This window comes from Cnephaeus nilssonii (assembly GCF_951640355.1).
Source record: "Cnephaeus nilssonii genome assembly, chromosome: 13".
NCBI classification, from domain to species: domain Eukaryota; kingdom Metazoa; phylum Chordata; class Mammalia; order Chiroptera; family Vespertilionidae; genus Cnephaeus; species Cnephaeus nilssonii.
The window spans coordinates 64,343,987-64,357,450 of record NC_137084.1 but is presented as its reverse complement, the minus strand read 5'-3'; the positions used below and the strand labels follow the sequence as shown (position 1 = coordinate 64,357,450).

General features: G+C 47.5%; 1 pseudogene across 1 annotated transcript in view; it reads right to left on the bottom strand.

Annotated features, from left to right (window-relative positions):
* Nucleotides 1–6,026: 6,026 nt before the first annotated feature.
* The window catches only part of LOC307110179 (small ribosomal subunit protein uS2-like), a 37,873-nt pseudogene continuing 30,435 nt past the window's right edge, over nt 6,027–13,464 (bottom strand). The window contains exons 2-3 of the transcript in view: nt 9,410–9,474; nt 6,027–6,772 (exon numbers count right to left, since the gene is read on the bottom strand). The product of the transcript in view is annotated as a small ribosomal subunit protein uS2-like (transcript). The remainder of the gene's footprint in view (nt 6,773–9,409; nt 9,475–13,464) is intronic.

Sequence of the window (13,464 nt, the reverse complement as noted above, 5' to 3'; positions counted from 1 at the left end):
CCACATCAAGAAACAAAGTGTTAACATCCCAGAAATCCTTCTGATATGCTCTTTCAACTACTATCACCCATACCCAAGAAGTAATTACTATTCTGACCTCTAATGACATAGATTAATTTTGCTGAATTCAACTTTAAATATGTGATATTGTTCAGCATTTTTTAAAATTTAGATTCCTTTACACAGTTATTTTTATCTATATATAAAAAGAGGTAATATGCAAATCAGCTGGGACACTGTAATAGTCACGACTGGCTCAGGAGGAGGCTGTGCGTGTAGATTGGCCCAAAGCAGAGACACAGCACACAGGGGGGCCCGCCCTCACTGGGAGACAGCACATCAGCAGTCCCACCTCTGCACGTGAGCTGCAGAGGAAACACCCTTTTTTACAGCTCATTGGCTAAGCTCCCTGTACACCACTCGCAGTGTTCTTGGTAACTTGGGTAATAAGAATCCAAGAAGGTGATCTAGGGTTTTTCCACCTCACTCCTGGAGGAAAAAACAAAGGTCTGCTGCAGGAGGGGCTGAGAAATGTCATATCCTGCCCTAGCTGGTTTGGCTCAGTGGATAGAGCCTCGGCCTGTGGACTGCAGGGTCTGGGTTTGATTCTGATCAATGGCATGTACCTAGGTTGCAGGCTCCTCCCTGGCCAGGGCCCAGGTCAGGGCTCATGCAAGAGGCAACCAATCAAAGTGTCCCCCTCACATTGATGCTTCTCTCTGTCTTTCTCTCTCTCTTCCAAGCTCTCTAAAAATCAATGGAAAAATATCCTCAGGTGAGGATAAAAAAGAAAGAAAGAAAGAAAAAAAAAGAAAGGTCATATCCTATAAAAGAGACATCTTGAAAATGCCTAAAGAAAGTTGTCATTTTTTCTTGGTGAAGGGACTGGAGTCCGTGTTGATGAAAACACCTTGGTGGCTGCGGCAGCAGGCAGTGGCAGCAGCAGCAGCAGGGTGATGGGGGTGGCACCTTCCCCTGATCAGCCCACAGAGGGAGGCCAGACTACGGGGAGCGGGACTAAGCCATCAGTAGGACATCCCCTTAGGGCTCCCAGACTGTGAGAGGGGGCAGGCTGGGCTGAGGGACCCCTCTACCAGTGCACAAATTTTGTTCACCAGGCCTCTAGTAAAATATAATCATGTTGTTCCATGTAGTGTTGGTCCTCTCTTTCCTCATTGCTCGATATTATTCCATTGTGTGAACATATAACAATATTTATATCAATTTTACTATTAATGAACATTTGAAAATTTTCCAGTTTATGGCTGTTGTAATAGTCTTGCTATCCACATTCAAATACACATATTTTCTATTTCTATTTGTATTTCTGGTAGGCAAATCTAGGATTAGAATTGGTAGGTCATAGATTCTTTATATATTTAGCTTAAGTAGATAATGGCACACAGTTTGAATTGGTCATGGTAATTCACACTCTCAGCAACAGCACGTGAGAAACCAGATGCTCCACATGTTCACACACTGTTGTTTTCATGTTACCCATTCTGGAACTTACATTTATTAAAAAATAAATACTGATTATATTTCAGTTCAGAAGTATTCTTGCTCTATCTGTCCATCTATCCTTAAAATATAACCATGCTAAATGTTTAAAAGTATAACTGTCTATATATTCAAATGACTTATTATTTGATATAAAATTCATATTTTTATTAAACTATCTCTATGTATAAAACCTCACTCTGCACTTTGTATTTTATAACTCATTTTATTTTGGGAAAAACCCACCTCTCTATTTCAAAATGTTTCTGTGAATCTTAGGAAGTTTTTGTACTAGAAACTAGAAAAATAGAGGTAGATGATAGAGAAATAGAGAAATAGATAGAAAGATGGATGTTCAATAGCTATTTGCCTGGAGTGTAAAAAATCACCCAAAAAAATGCACATGACACAATCCAATGTATAAAATGGGAATTCTTTTGACAAAGAGCTACATATAAAATAAATTACTCAGAGTAAATGTTTAAAGTGACCCCTCCTAAAAATAAATAAATAAAACACTGCACTGCTACAGACTAAGAATGGAAAATAAAACAAACTATCGAATCAGCCACGTTCATTTCTCTTTTATTGTTTTGTAGCCCCAGACAGGGAAACTTCAGAAGTCATTACTCGATCACACTCTTGGGAGCCTTTGATCTGCACCTAGTGAAGGAGAAGAGATGGTTGGACAAAATGAAAGCTACTGGGATATGCCTGAAACTACTTTTAATCAGTTTGGGAAAATAGTGCTGGAAATAGTCTCTTCCATCAAATATTTACTTTCAACATCTCCTTTTTTTATTTTTTATGAACCATATGTTTGAGAAAGGGGTAATTATTAATCATTGTTTAATTGTAGGTTTTAACATCATTGACGGTTAATGACCTAGTGACTTTGTTCCAAGTTACAAATCAATCATTTTGTTAATGTTTTTTAAATACTCACTCAAGGATATGTTTATTGATTTTAGAGAGAGGGGAAGAGAGAGGAAGAGAGAGAAACATCAATGTGACAGAAACATCAATCGGTTGCCTCCTGTACTCTCCCCAACTGGGGATCAAACTTGCAATCTGGGCATGTACACTGACCCAGAATCAAACGGTGACCTTTCAGTGGATGGGATTATGCCCAAGCAACTGAGCCACACTGGCCAAGGCAGTATGTTATTATTTTATAGCAATGTCTATGCCCATCTACACTAATAAAAGAGAAACATGCAAATTGACTGTATCTCCACTGTGCCCACCAGCCAATCAGGAGTGAGTATGCAAAGTAACCCAACAAAGATGGTGGCAGCCACAGAGCAGGAGCTAGCAGAAGGCTTGGGTTGCCCCCAGCGATGGAGGAAGCCAAGCTTCTCACCAGCCCTAGATGGCCCTGGCCTCCACTCAAGGCTACAAAGCTTCAATTATAGGAGATAAATAAATTCCAGATACCTGCTTCCAGCCAGTCCTGGACTCCGCTCAAGGAGGCACTGAAAAACAAAAAAAAAGAAAGAAAAAAAGGAGGGGCTGGGAGCCATCAGCCCCTCACCCAGGCTGGCCAGGCACCCCAGCAGGGATCCATACCCTGAAGGGGGTGTGGCCAGCCTGAAAACGGCCGTCAGCCCCTCACCCAGGCTAGCCAGGCATCCCAGCAGGACCCCCTACCCTGAAGGGGCTGTGGCCAGCCTTCAAACAACCATCAGCCCCTCACTGTTGGCCACACTCCCATGGGGTAACGGTCCCGCTGGGGGCTTGGCCAGTCTGCAAACAGCCATCAGCCCCTCACCCAGGCTGGCCAGGCATGCCAGGAGGACCCCCACTCTGAAGGGGGTGTGGCCAGCTTAAAAACAGCCCTCAGCCCCTTACCCAGGCTGTCCACGCTCCCCCCCCCAAGCGGGGACCCTCACCCCATGGGGGCGTGGCTGGCCTGCAAACCACCACAGGCCCCTCGCCCAGGCCCTCCAAGCCCCAAGGGAGCCCCCACCCTGATCCGGGATACCCTTCAAGGCAAACCAGTCAGCCTCCACCCATGCACCAGGCTTCTATCTATACTAATAAAAGGGTAATATGCTAATTAGACTGAGAGACCTTCCAGGAGACCTTCTGGATGTTCTTCTGGACAAAGCCATGGTGGCGGGGCCAAGGTAGAGGTGGTTAGAGGCCAAGAGGGGAGGGCAGTTGTGGGTGATCAGGCCAGGATGGGACAGCAGTTGGGGGTGATCAGGCTGGTGGGGGGCAGGGCCGTTGGGGGTAAGCAGACCAGCAGGGGGGCCAGTTGGGGGCGAGCAGTATGTCAGTGGGGGTCAGTTGGAGGTGTTCAGGACAGTTTCGAGTGAGCAGGCTAGCAGGAGGGCAGTTGTGGGCAAGCAGGCCAGTGGGGAGGGAAGGTGGTGGTGAGCAGGCCAGCGGGGGAGTGGGGGCAGTTGGGGCCAAGCACACTGGCACGGGGGGCAGTTGGGGGTGATCAGGCTGGTGGGGAGAGCTTTTGGGGGTGAGCAGGCCGGCGGCAGGGGGCAATTGGGGGTGAGCAGGCCAGCAGGCAGAGTGGTTAGGGGCAATCAGACAGGCAGGCAGGTGAGCGCTTAGGGAATAGTGACCAATCAGAGGGGTTATCAAGGCACCAGTATCTGCAGCCTTTATAAGCTGTAGGGAAGAGGGACTCAGTGGGACTCTTCCCCCGGCCCATGTGGGAGTCAGTTCAGGGACCTTTCCCCTCCCTACATGGGAGTCAGTTCTGTGGGACTCTTCCCCCTTCCTATGTGTACTTGTTCTTCAATAAATCTCTACCTTTGCTATACCACTTTCTGTCTGTGGATTCATTCTTCGATTCTGGCAGACAAAGAATCTGGGTTCCAGTCCAAAAATTTGGTATCACCTATCCGGGCATCATCAAGAGGAGATAAAGGTTGTAATACCTGCATTTATTTGATGAGGAAGCTTTCTAAAGAATTCCTTAGAAATAGCAAAAATATGACAGAGTTCAATCAGCTTTTCTTGTCTATATCCACAGTTTATCTAAGCAGGTCAGTAAGGAGATCCTAGGTTGTTTTTACCTAAGAAAGGTAAACAGTATGCAGAGCAATTTATAAATAATTAAAAAATTTACTAGATGCCTTTCAGATCATAATTTAAGTATTTAGTTCATTATGATAGTTTTCCTTAGATATCAGTTTAAATTTAAAGACACTCTGATGGGTGTTTCCAGTTTGCAATTTTGATCAAGACTGCCAAAATAAGCAGTTTTCTCTCTTGTTTTTTCTGAAAGTAAGATATAAAGAAATAAGAAACAACAATAAATATTCAAATTACTCAATTTTTGATGAAAAGAAGGGGTTATCTATACCCAAGACATTATCATTAGGAAAAAAGGCAACAGTATATAAAGATATAATTAAAACAAAAAGAAAGGCTTTCCCATAATACAGAAGACTTGAATGCAAAAGGATCCAGAAGAATAAACCCTAAGCCATATGCCGTAGAGTTAATTGGCTTCAAACTATACATACACATTTATCTTGTGCTGCAAGGCAAGAACAATATGTTATTTACAAAAGCTTAAAGAATTACAGCTGGTCTTAGACTTCTTTAGAACAACTGTCAAAGCAAGAGGACAGTGGAACAATTCTCTTTAAGTCCTGAGTGACCCAAGGGTTTTTATACCTGCCCAAACTAAATACAGGCAACAGACAACCAGTTTTGACTATGCAAATAGCAGAGGACTATTATTGCCAAGAAACTGTTTGTGTGTGTGTGTGTGTGTGTGTGTGTGTGTGTGTGTGTTCTTTTCTGTCACCCTTACTTCCAATCTGTTAAGAGTCTGTGGAAGAACAGCTTAAGACCACTCAGTGGTTGTCCCTACCCATTCTGTGAGCAGTGGGGGCTGCAGACCAGCCTTGGGTGGTGGCTGAGTGCTCCAGTCTTCAGTAGTGTGGACGAAAAGGGGCCACATGCTAACCTGGCTAACTCAGGGAAGGCCTGCATGGTGGCCTTGCCAACTCAGAGACCTAAAGTAACCACAAAGGATGGTCTGATATGAAAACTTTTTAATTAAAAAGCAGTTTACAGTGGGTAGTCATGTCCTAGGATGGTATCTTCCCTGACAAAGATCAATGTTGATCGTAACTGAGCCTATTGTCTTTTTGCATCTAAGACAACATACCTTTGGAATGTCTGGGTAACTTGTCACTTCCCTTTTTCTGGATCCCTCAGGCCACAACCAATGCACCTGGGTGCCAGGGCTGAGACCATAAATTCCTTCATTGTTATTGTTATCTTGTTCATTGTTAACTGTTAACTATTCTGTACCCACCTATGTAAACAAAGCATGTGTCTATCCTTTTATCCAATCCCAAAGGTTTCCCTGCTTTGCTTTCTCCCACCTCCCTAATCTATCACAAGTGGATTTCATGTAACCCACTTACATCTCCTCCTTTGATGGTAATTTATAAAAATAGGTGAAAAACTGCCATTCTCCGGAGCATTATCTCCATAAGTTGAGATTCTGCTCCCTGGCAATTGTCGGCAGTGTGGCCCAAATAAACTCACAGAAATGCTTTACAGGTTTGAATGATTCTTACATTAACAGTAGGAAACTGCTGAATAGGCACAGAGGGCACCTGTGACCTCAGGCTGAGCCGCAGTGAACTCAGAAGCCAGAGCCTTCCGTTCACCCTGCGATTCCTCTAGGTCACAGCCTTTTCAGCGGTCGCTGCTCTTCCTTTTGTCTCTTCAGGGTCTCTGCAGACGTAGAGATTGGGTGTGACCTCCCTTGGGTGTTCATGGGAGATGGTGCCAGGCATGCACAGTGCTTCCAGGGCCAGCATCCACCACATGAGACCCACTGAGTGAGCCCCCTTGTTGCCAGGGCTACACAGAGCTGGGGCAGGCCAGTTAACATAAGACGCCTCTGTGGGAGGTGGTGGTCAGCCCTGGGGTCAGTAACCACAGAAGTCTCTGCTCTGGGAAGGCTGCCTGGATCTGGTTAGAGAAGCTCGCAGGAGTGATGGGGTTGGCAATAGGAGCGGCTCCAGTGGCAGCAGCAAATTCCAGCACAGCTCGCTGGCTGGTAAGCCTGGACGATATGACACTGACGTCAGTGGGGTTTTCAGGGACAACAATGGCAGAGCGGCCAGCAGAAGCTTCTCCTGGATTCTCTTCAGACTTACGATGCAGGTGATGTCACTTTTCCTTTCGTAGGTGGACTCTTCCATCTGGAAGTCAAGGTTGGTGCCACCTAAGTGGATTACTGCTGATACCAAATTTTTGGACTGGAACCCGGATTCTTTGTCTGCCAGAATCGAAGAATGAATCCATGGACAGAAAGTGGTGTAGCAAAGATGGAGATTTATTGAAAAACTAGAGGCCCGTTGCACGAAGATTCATGCAAGAATAGACCTTACTTCCCCTGGCTTCGCTCCCGGCCGCCCAGGAGCCTGCAAGTCCTCACTCCCAGCCACCAGGGAGCCTGCCAGTCCTCGCTCCCAGCCACCAGGGAGCCTGCAAGTCCTCGCTCCTGGCCAGAGCACCACTCCTGTAGCTCTCTCCGCCCCCCGCCCTCCCCCTCATAGCAGGTGTCCTGCTCCACCTGCTGTTCTGCACCTGTGTATGCAAATTAACCCACCATCTTTGTTGGGTTAACTTGCATACTCACTCCTGATTGGCTGATGGGCATCGCGGAGGTACGGTCAATTTGCATATTTTTATTTTATTAGTGTAGATTAGTGGCCCAGTGCACGAAATTCATGCACATTAAAAGGGGATTAAGTAGAGGAAATATTTTAATATTGCTATTTGCCCTTTCTCTATAATAGAAGTGTCAGAGATGAAAGAAAATTAGTAAAATGTATATGAAAATCCTGCTCCTGTCAGAGTCTGGGGCACACCATGGGACCCAGAGTTAAGTCCCCGCCCACCCATGTGTACCTCAAAATCTCACGATACCCAGACCCGGCTGTCCCCCTCCCATTGGGCTAGATCCAGACCCGGTCGGTCCCACCCTTGTCAAGCCCTGCCAGGCGGGGGGGCGCTGCCTCAGGTCCCCTGACCTGGTGCGGGGCAGGGGGCACAGCCTCAGGTCCCCAAGCCTGGGCCTGGGTGGGGAATGTACCTTGAGGTCCTTCGTCAAGCCCTGCCGGGTGGGGGACATGGCCTGAGACCCCCTGTCAAATCCCACAGGGCAGGGGTTGCAGCCTCAGGTCCCCCAGACCGGTGCCAAGAGGGGGACACAGCCTTAGGTACCCCGTCAAGCCCAACCGGGAGAGGGGCACAGCTTCAGGTCCCCCGTCAAGCCCCGCTTGGCAGGGGGCGTGGCCTGAGGTCCACCAGCCCTGGGTGAGGGGAGCAGCCTGAGGTCCCCCAGCCCAGCACTGGGGCAAGGGAGCACACCTTGAGGTTCCCCATCAAGCCCCACCGGGCAGAGGGCGCGGCCTGAGCTCCCCAGTCAAGCCCTGCCAGGCGGGAGACGTGGCCTGAGGTCCCCCAGTGTGGTGCTGGGGCGGGGGGAGCAGCCTGAGGTCCCCTGGCCCAGCACTAGCACAGGGGGTGCACCTTGAGGTCCCCCATTGTTACAGAAGACTGGAGAAAAACCAAACAATGCGTAGAGAAAGGGAGTTACATTTTAATTATTAAATTCTGCACAGGCCCAGAGAAAAATGTGTCTTTCAAATTCTGGGCCCCCCAACATGGAGGAAACATTTTCTATTTATAGTTTTTCTAGCTCTTTGTCTCCCAAATTTGGAATGAGACTTCTGGGCCTTCTGAGAAAGAAGGCCTGCGTGCTGGGAAGGGGCCATTAGACAATAGCTCAAGGCCTGGCCTAGTGTCAGCACTGACAACTCTGTCTGGGGCATAGTTTATGGCCTCTCTGAAATGGGAGTAGTCTTATTTTCCTTATTATTTAAGCAAACAAGCATTTACAGAAGCCAAAATATCAGGGTTAAAATTTCAAACAGCAGTTTTTATATAAAATGGATGCTTCACTGTAAAGCCCTGCCAGCAGGGGGCATGGCCTCAGGTCTCCCAGCCTGGCGCCGGGGCAGGGGGCATGGCTTGAGGGCCCCAGGCTTGGCACTGGGTCAGGGGGCGTGGCCTGAGGTCCCGCATCAAGCCCTTCCGGGTGGGGCGCATGGCCTGAGGTCCCTGCTGATTGCTCCTTAATGCTCTTTACGGGAACTCAGTCTCCACTGTGGGTGAAGCCATCTTGTGTTATGGAAACTCTGCCTCTGCTGTGGGTGCAGCCATCTTGTGTTATGGAAACTCTGCCTCTGCTGTGGGTGCAGCCATCTTGTGTTATGGAACGCCCCCCTCCACTGTGGGCGCTACCATCTTTGTGGTGGTGTGATGGTCAATTTGCATATTCCCTCTTTATTATATAGGACAAGTACAGACTCCCACGTGGGGAGGAGGAAGAGTCCCACAGAATGGACTCTCAAGTAGGGAGGGGGAAAGGGTCCCAAAGACTTCCTGTTTCCATGGTTTATAAAGGCTGCAGTTCCTGTGTCCTGATATCCCTTCTGATTGGTCAATATTCCCTTTTGAATGGTTACTATAGTGATTCTTGAAGCCCTCCTCTCTCATAGTCCTTCCATTCCTCTGGGCTTTCTTCTTTTCCGTCTGAATGAAGGGCTTCCTTCTCTTTATTTAGTAAATATAGACCTTTCTTGGCTACTTCCAGGTCCCTTGTCTTATGGAAATATACCTGTTGCTGCTCCCTTGTCTTATGGAAATGTAACTGCACCTGGCTTCCTTGTGTTACAGAATTGTATCTTCTCCCAGTCTGTAGCCCTGTGTTTTTCCATGGACCCCAATTCTAAAAAAAACCCTAAGCCTGCCTATGTTCCCCCCAAATTCCTTCTTCACTGCTATCCTCCTTCATTTGCAGGACATCAAGGGCTCCAGATATTTTGAAAGTTCCCCTTTAAGTTACCTGGGAACCCAGAAGGACTTTGAATGCGCCTGCTCCATAAGCCCAAGATATTCTCAGTGAGTCTCCTAAAAGAACAAAGCCAGGGAAGAGATCATTAGAAGATTAAAATTCAACAAAAAGAATGGCGGTGAGTAATGAATCTATTTAACTAGAGAAGCAAGACACATACATTTTAAATTTGGGTGCACAATCTAAGTATTTACTGTCAAAATAAAGATGATATAACTAAGCAAATTGGGGGTGGGGGCAGAATAGGATAATTAGAAAAAGAGCTCTCATTTCACATTCTACTTTTAGGTTCTCTGTTTCTTGGATATTGGCTCGTTTTTTCATTAATTTGGGAAATCCCCAGTTATTATCTCTTCAATATTTTTTCTGCTTCAGTGTTTTCCCTTCATGATCTGGGTGTCACTTACATATCTATACTAATAAAAGGGTAATATGCTAATTAGGGCAGAGGTCTTTTGGACATCCATCCAGACGTCCATCTGGACAAAGCCACCGCAGCTGCGAGGCCTGGAGCTCAGGCAGCCTTGAGGCCTGGTGGCTGTGAGGGCTGGGGCTCAGGCCTTGCAGATGCTGCAGCAACCAGTGGCAGCAGCAGTGGGGTAATGGGGGCAGTGCCTTCCCCTGATCATCCCAGTCACCTCCCACAGAGGGGAGTGGGCCTAAGCCATCAGTAGGACATCCCCTGAGGGCTCCTAGACTGTGAGAGGGGGCAGGCTGGGCTGAGGGACCCCCCACCCAGTGCACGAATTTTTGTGCAGCAGGCCTCTAGTCCTATATAATAAAACCCTAATATGCAAATCAACCGAATCATGGAATGACAGGTCGCTATGACGCACACTGACCACCAGGAGGCAGACGCTCATGTCAGGAGCTGGCCTAAGCTCAACACAGGAGTTGGCCTATGCCAGCAGTTGGACATCCCCTGAGGGGTCCCAGACTAGCACAGGGTGCAGGCTGGGCTGAGGGACCCCCCACACCCCCCACAATGCATGAATGTCATGCACTGGGCCTCTAGTAAGTTAGATAAGTTGGTATTTTCATGGGTGTAAGTCTCATGATAGTGGCTAAGGGTTCTCTTTTTCTCAGTCTGCAGATCCTGTGACCTGCACCTCAGAAGTGATTCTTTCTCTGTGCCCCTGCTCCTACTTCTGCCTGTATGCCAGGGCAGGACCCAGGTACAGGTGAATTTCCTGCCCTCCCCTGTAGCAGTGGACTCAGGCTTGCTCCAGTGGGTTCTGTGGTCAGCTGGCCTCTGGCCCATGCTCCAGAGGCAGTGCATTTTATTTTTAACTAGGGGCCCAGTGCACAAAATTCGTGCACTGGGGGTGGGGGGGGTCCCTCAGCTCAACCTGCCCCCTCTTGCATACTGGGAGCCCTCAGGGGATGTCCTACTGACAGCTTAGGCCTACTCCCCATAGGGAGTGGGCCTAAGCTGCAGTCTGGCCTCCCTTTGTGGGAGGCAACCGGGCTGATCAGGGGAAGGCACCAGCCCCATCACCCCACTGCTGCAGCCACTGCCAGTCACCACAGCCACCAAGGTGTTTTCATCAACACGGACTCCAGTCCCTTCACCAAGAAAAAATGACAACTTTCTTTAGGCATTTTCAAGATGTGTCTTTCATAGGATATGCATTTCTTTCTCTCTTTCTTTCTTTTTTATTTTTTTATCCTCACCTGAGGATATGTTTCCATTGATTTTTAGAGAATGTGGAAAAGGAAAGACAGAGAGAAACATCAAAGTGAGAGGAACACTTTGATTGGTTGCCTCCTACATGAGCCCTGATCTGGGCCCCGGCCAGGGAGGAGCCTGCAACCTAGGTACATGCCCTTGATCAGAATCGAACCCAGACCCTGCTGTCTGCAGGCTGAGGCATTATCCACTGAGTCAAACCGGCTAGGGCAGGATATGACATTTCTTAGCCCTCCAGCAGCGGACCTTCGTTTTTTTCTCCAGAAGTGTGGTAGAAAAACCCTAGATCACCTTTTTGGATTCTTATTACCCAAGTTACTAAGAATATTACCAGTGGCATACAGGAAGCTTAGCCAATGTGCAGTTAGAAAAGGTGTTTCCTCTATAGTTCACACCAATGGCTGGGCCCTGTCCAGGCCTAAAGCCTCTGGCCAAAGCTTTAGGCCTGGGCAGGGGCCCTCCAGCTCCCTCTGATCGCCGGCTCCACCCCTGTCCAGGCATACCCAGACCAAAAGCCTCTGCCAGAGGCTTTCGGCCTTGGGCAGGGGACCCCCAGCTCCCTGCAATCACAGGCTCCACCCCTAAGTGGACCCCCAGGTCTCTGCGATCGCAGGCGCAGGCTCCGCTCCTGCCCAAGGCCGGAAGGACCCCCAACTCCCTGCGATGGCAGGCTCCACTCCTGCCCCCTCATTCTGATTGCAGGCTTGGCCCTGCCCAGGAGCCCCCTGGCTTATGCCCTTCCCAGGCTGCTCTGGGCCCATGCGGCCTTACCTCACAGTGACCTGGGTGCCAGGATGTTCCTGGGACACAGACGCTGGGTGCCTTTGTGTGCAAATTAACTGCCATCTGTTTGGGGTTAATTTGCATACTCACTCTGATTGGCTATGGGCATAGTGAAGGTATGGTCAATTTACATGTTTGTCTATTATTAGGTAAGATTGCAACAGGTCCCTTGCCAGGAGAAGATATTCTGCCCCGGTCCCTCATTATCAGGTGGCTTTTGCCAATAACATCACAGATGTGGAAGTGACAACCAACTTTGCGTGGGATCAGTCAAAGGCTGAGATGTGGGTGGGTTTTCTTTCTTCCCTCTAGTAGCAGTTGACCACCTCATATGAGAGCAGGGATCTGGGGCACAAAAATGTTGTTGCTTGCTCCTTCTATAGGCAGGAAATTTTTTTGCTTATCATCAGGGAACTAGAGGCCCAGTGCACAAAATTCATGCACAGGGGTGTGTGTCCCTCAGCCCAGCCTGCACCCTCTCCAATCTGGGACCCCTCGAGGGATGTCTGACATGTAACTGCACCTGGCTTCCTTGTGTTATGGAAATGTACCTTCTCCCAGTCTGCAACCTTGTGCTTTTTCCCATTGACCCCAATTCTAAAAAATCCCTAAGCCTGCCTATGTTCCCGTAAAATTCCTGCTTCATTATGTCTTATATAATTATATTTATTCAAACAAAATTAATTTGGGTAGGATAATATTGAATAAACTACAGACTTTATTCTTATTTCCCTACTTTTCTATTAGTGTCTTTTTAATCATATCTAGAATTAAATCCAGAATGCAACATTGCATTTCTTTGAGTCTCCTCAATTTTATTTATTTTATTATATTTCTTTTATTTAATTTTTAATTTACACTTTCCCATTCTTTTTTAAAATTTAAATTCTTTATTGTTTAAAGTATTACATATGTCTCTCTTTCCCCCCTTGACCTCTCCCTGCCTGCACCTACCCCCTAGCACATGCCCCTCACTTTCACAACCCCCGCCTGTGTCCATTGGTTATGCTCACATGCATGCATACAAGTCCTTTGGTTGATCTCTTATCCCCTCACCCCCCACTTCCCTCATAGGTTGGACAGTCTGTTCGATGCTTCTATGACTCTGGTTCTATTTTTGTTCATCAGTTTATGTTGTTCATTATATTTCACAAATGAGTGAGATCATATTGTTACAGAAAACCGAAGAAGAACAAAGCAATACCAGAGAGATGGAGTTACATTTATTACGCGTGGGTCCAGAGGAAAATGTCTCTCAAATTCTGGGCCCCCACATGCAGGAATTCTCCCTATTTATATGATTTTACCTTCTTTGGCTCCCAAATATGGAGTGTTTCTGGCCTCTTTTGCAAGTTCTTAAAGAGCCCGTATGTGCTGGGCCTTGAGACCTCAACCAGAGGCCTAGCCTGGCGCCAGCACTGATAACCTTGTCTGGGGAAGGTTTAATGGCCTCGCTGAAGTGGGAGTAGTCTTAGCAAGCAAGAATTTACAGAAGCCAATTAGCAGGGTTAAAATTTCAAACAGCAGTTTTCATACAAGATGGATGCTTCAATATGATATTTATTTTTCTCCA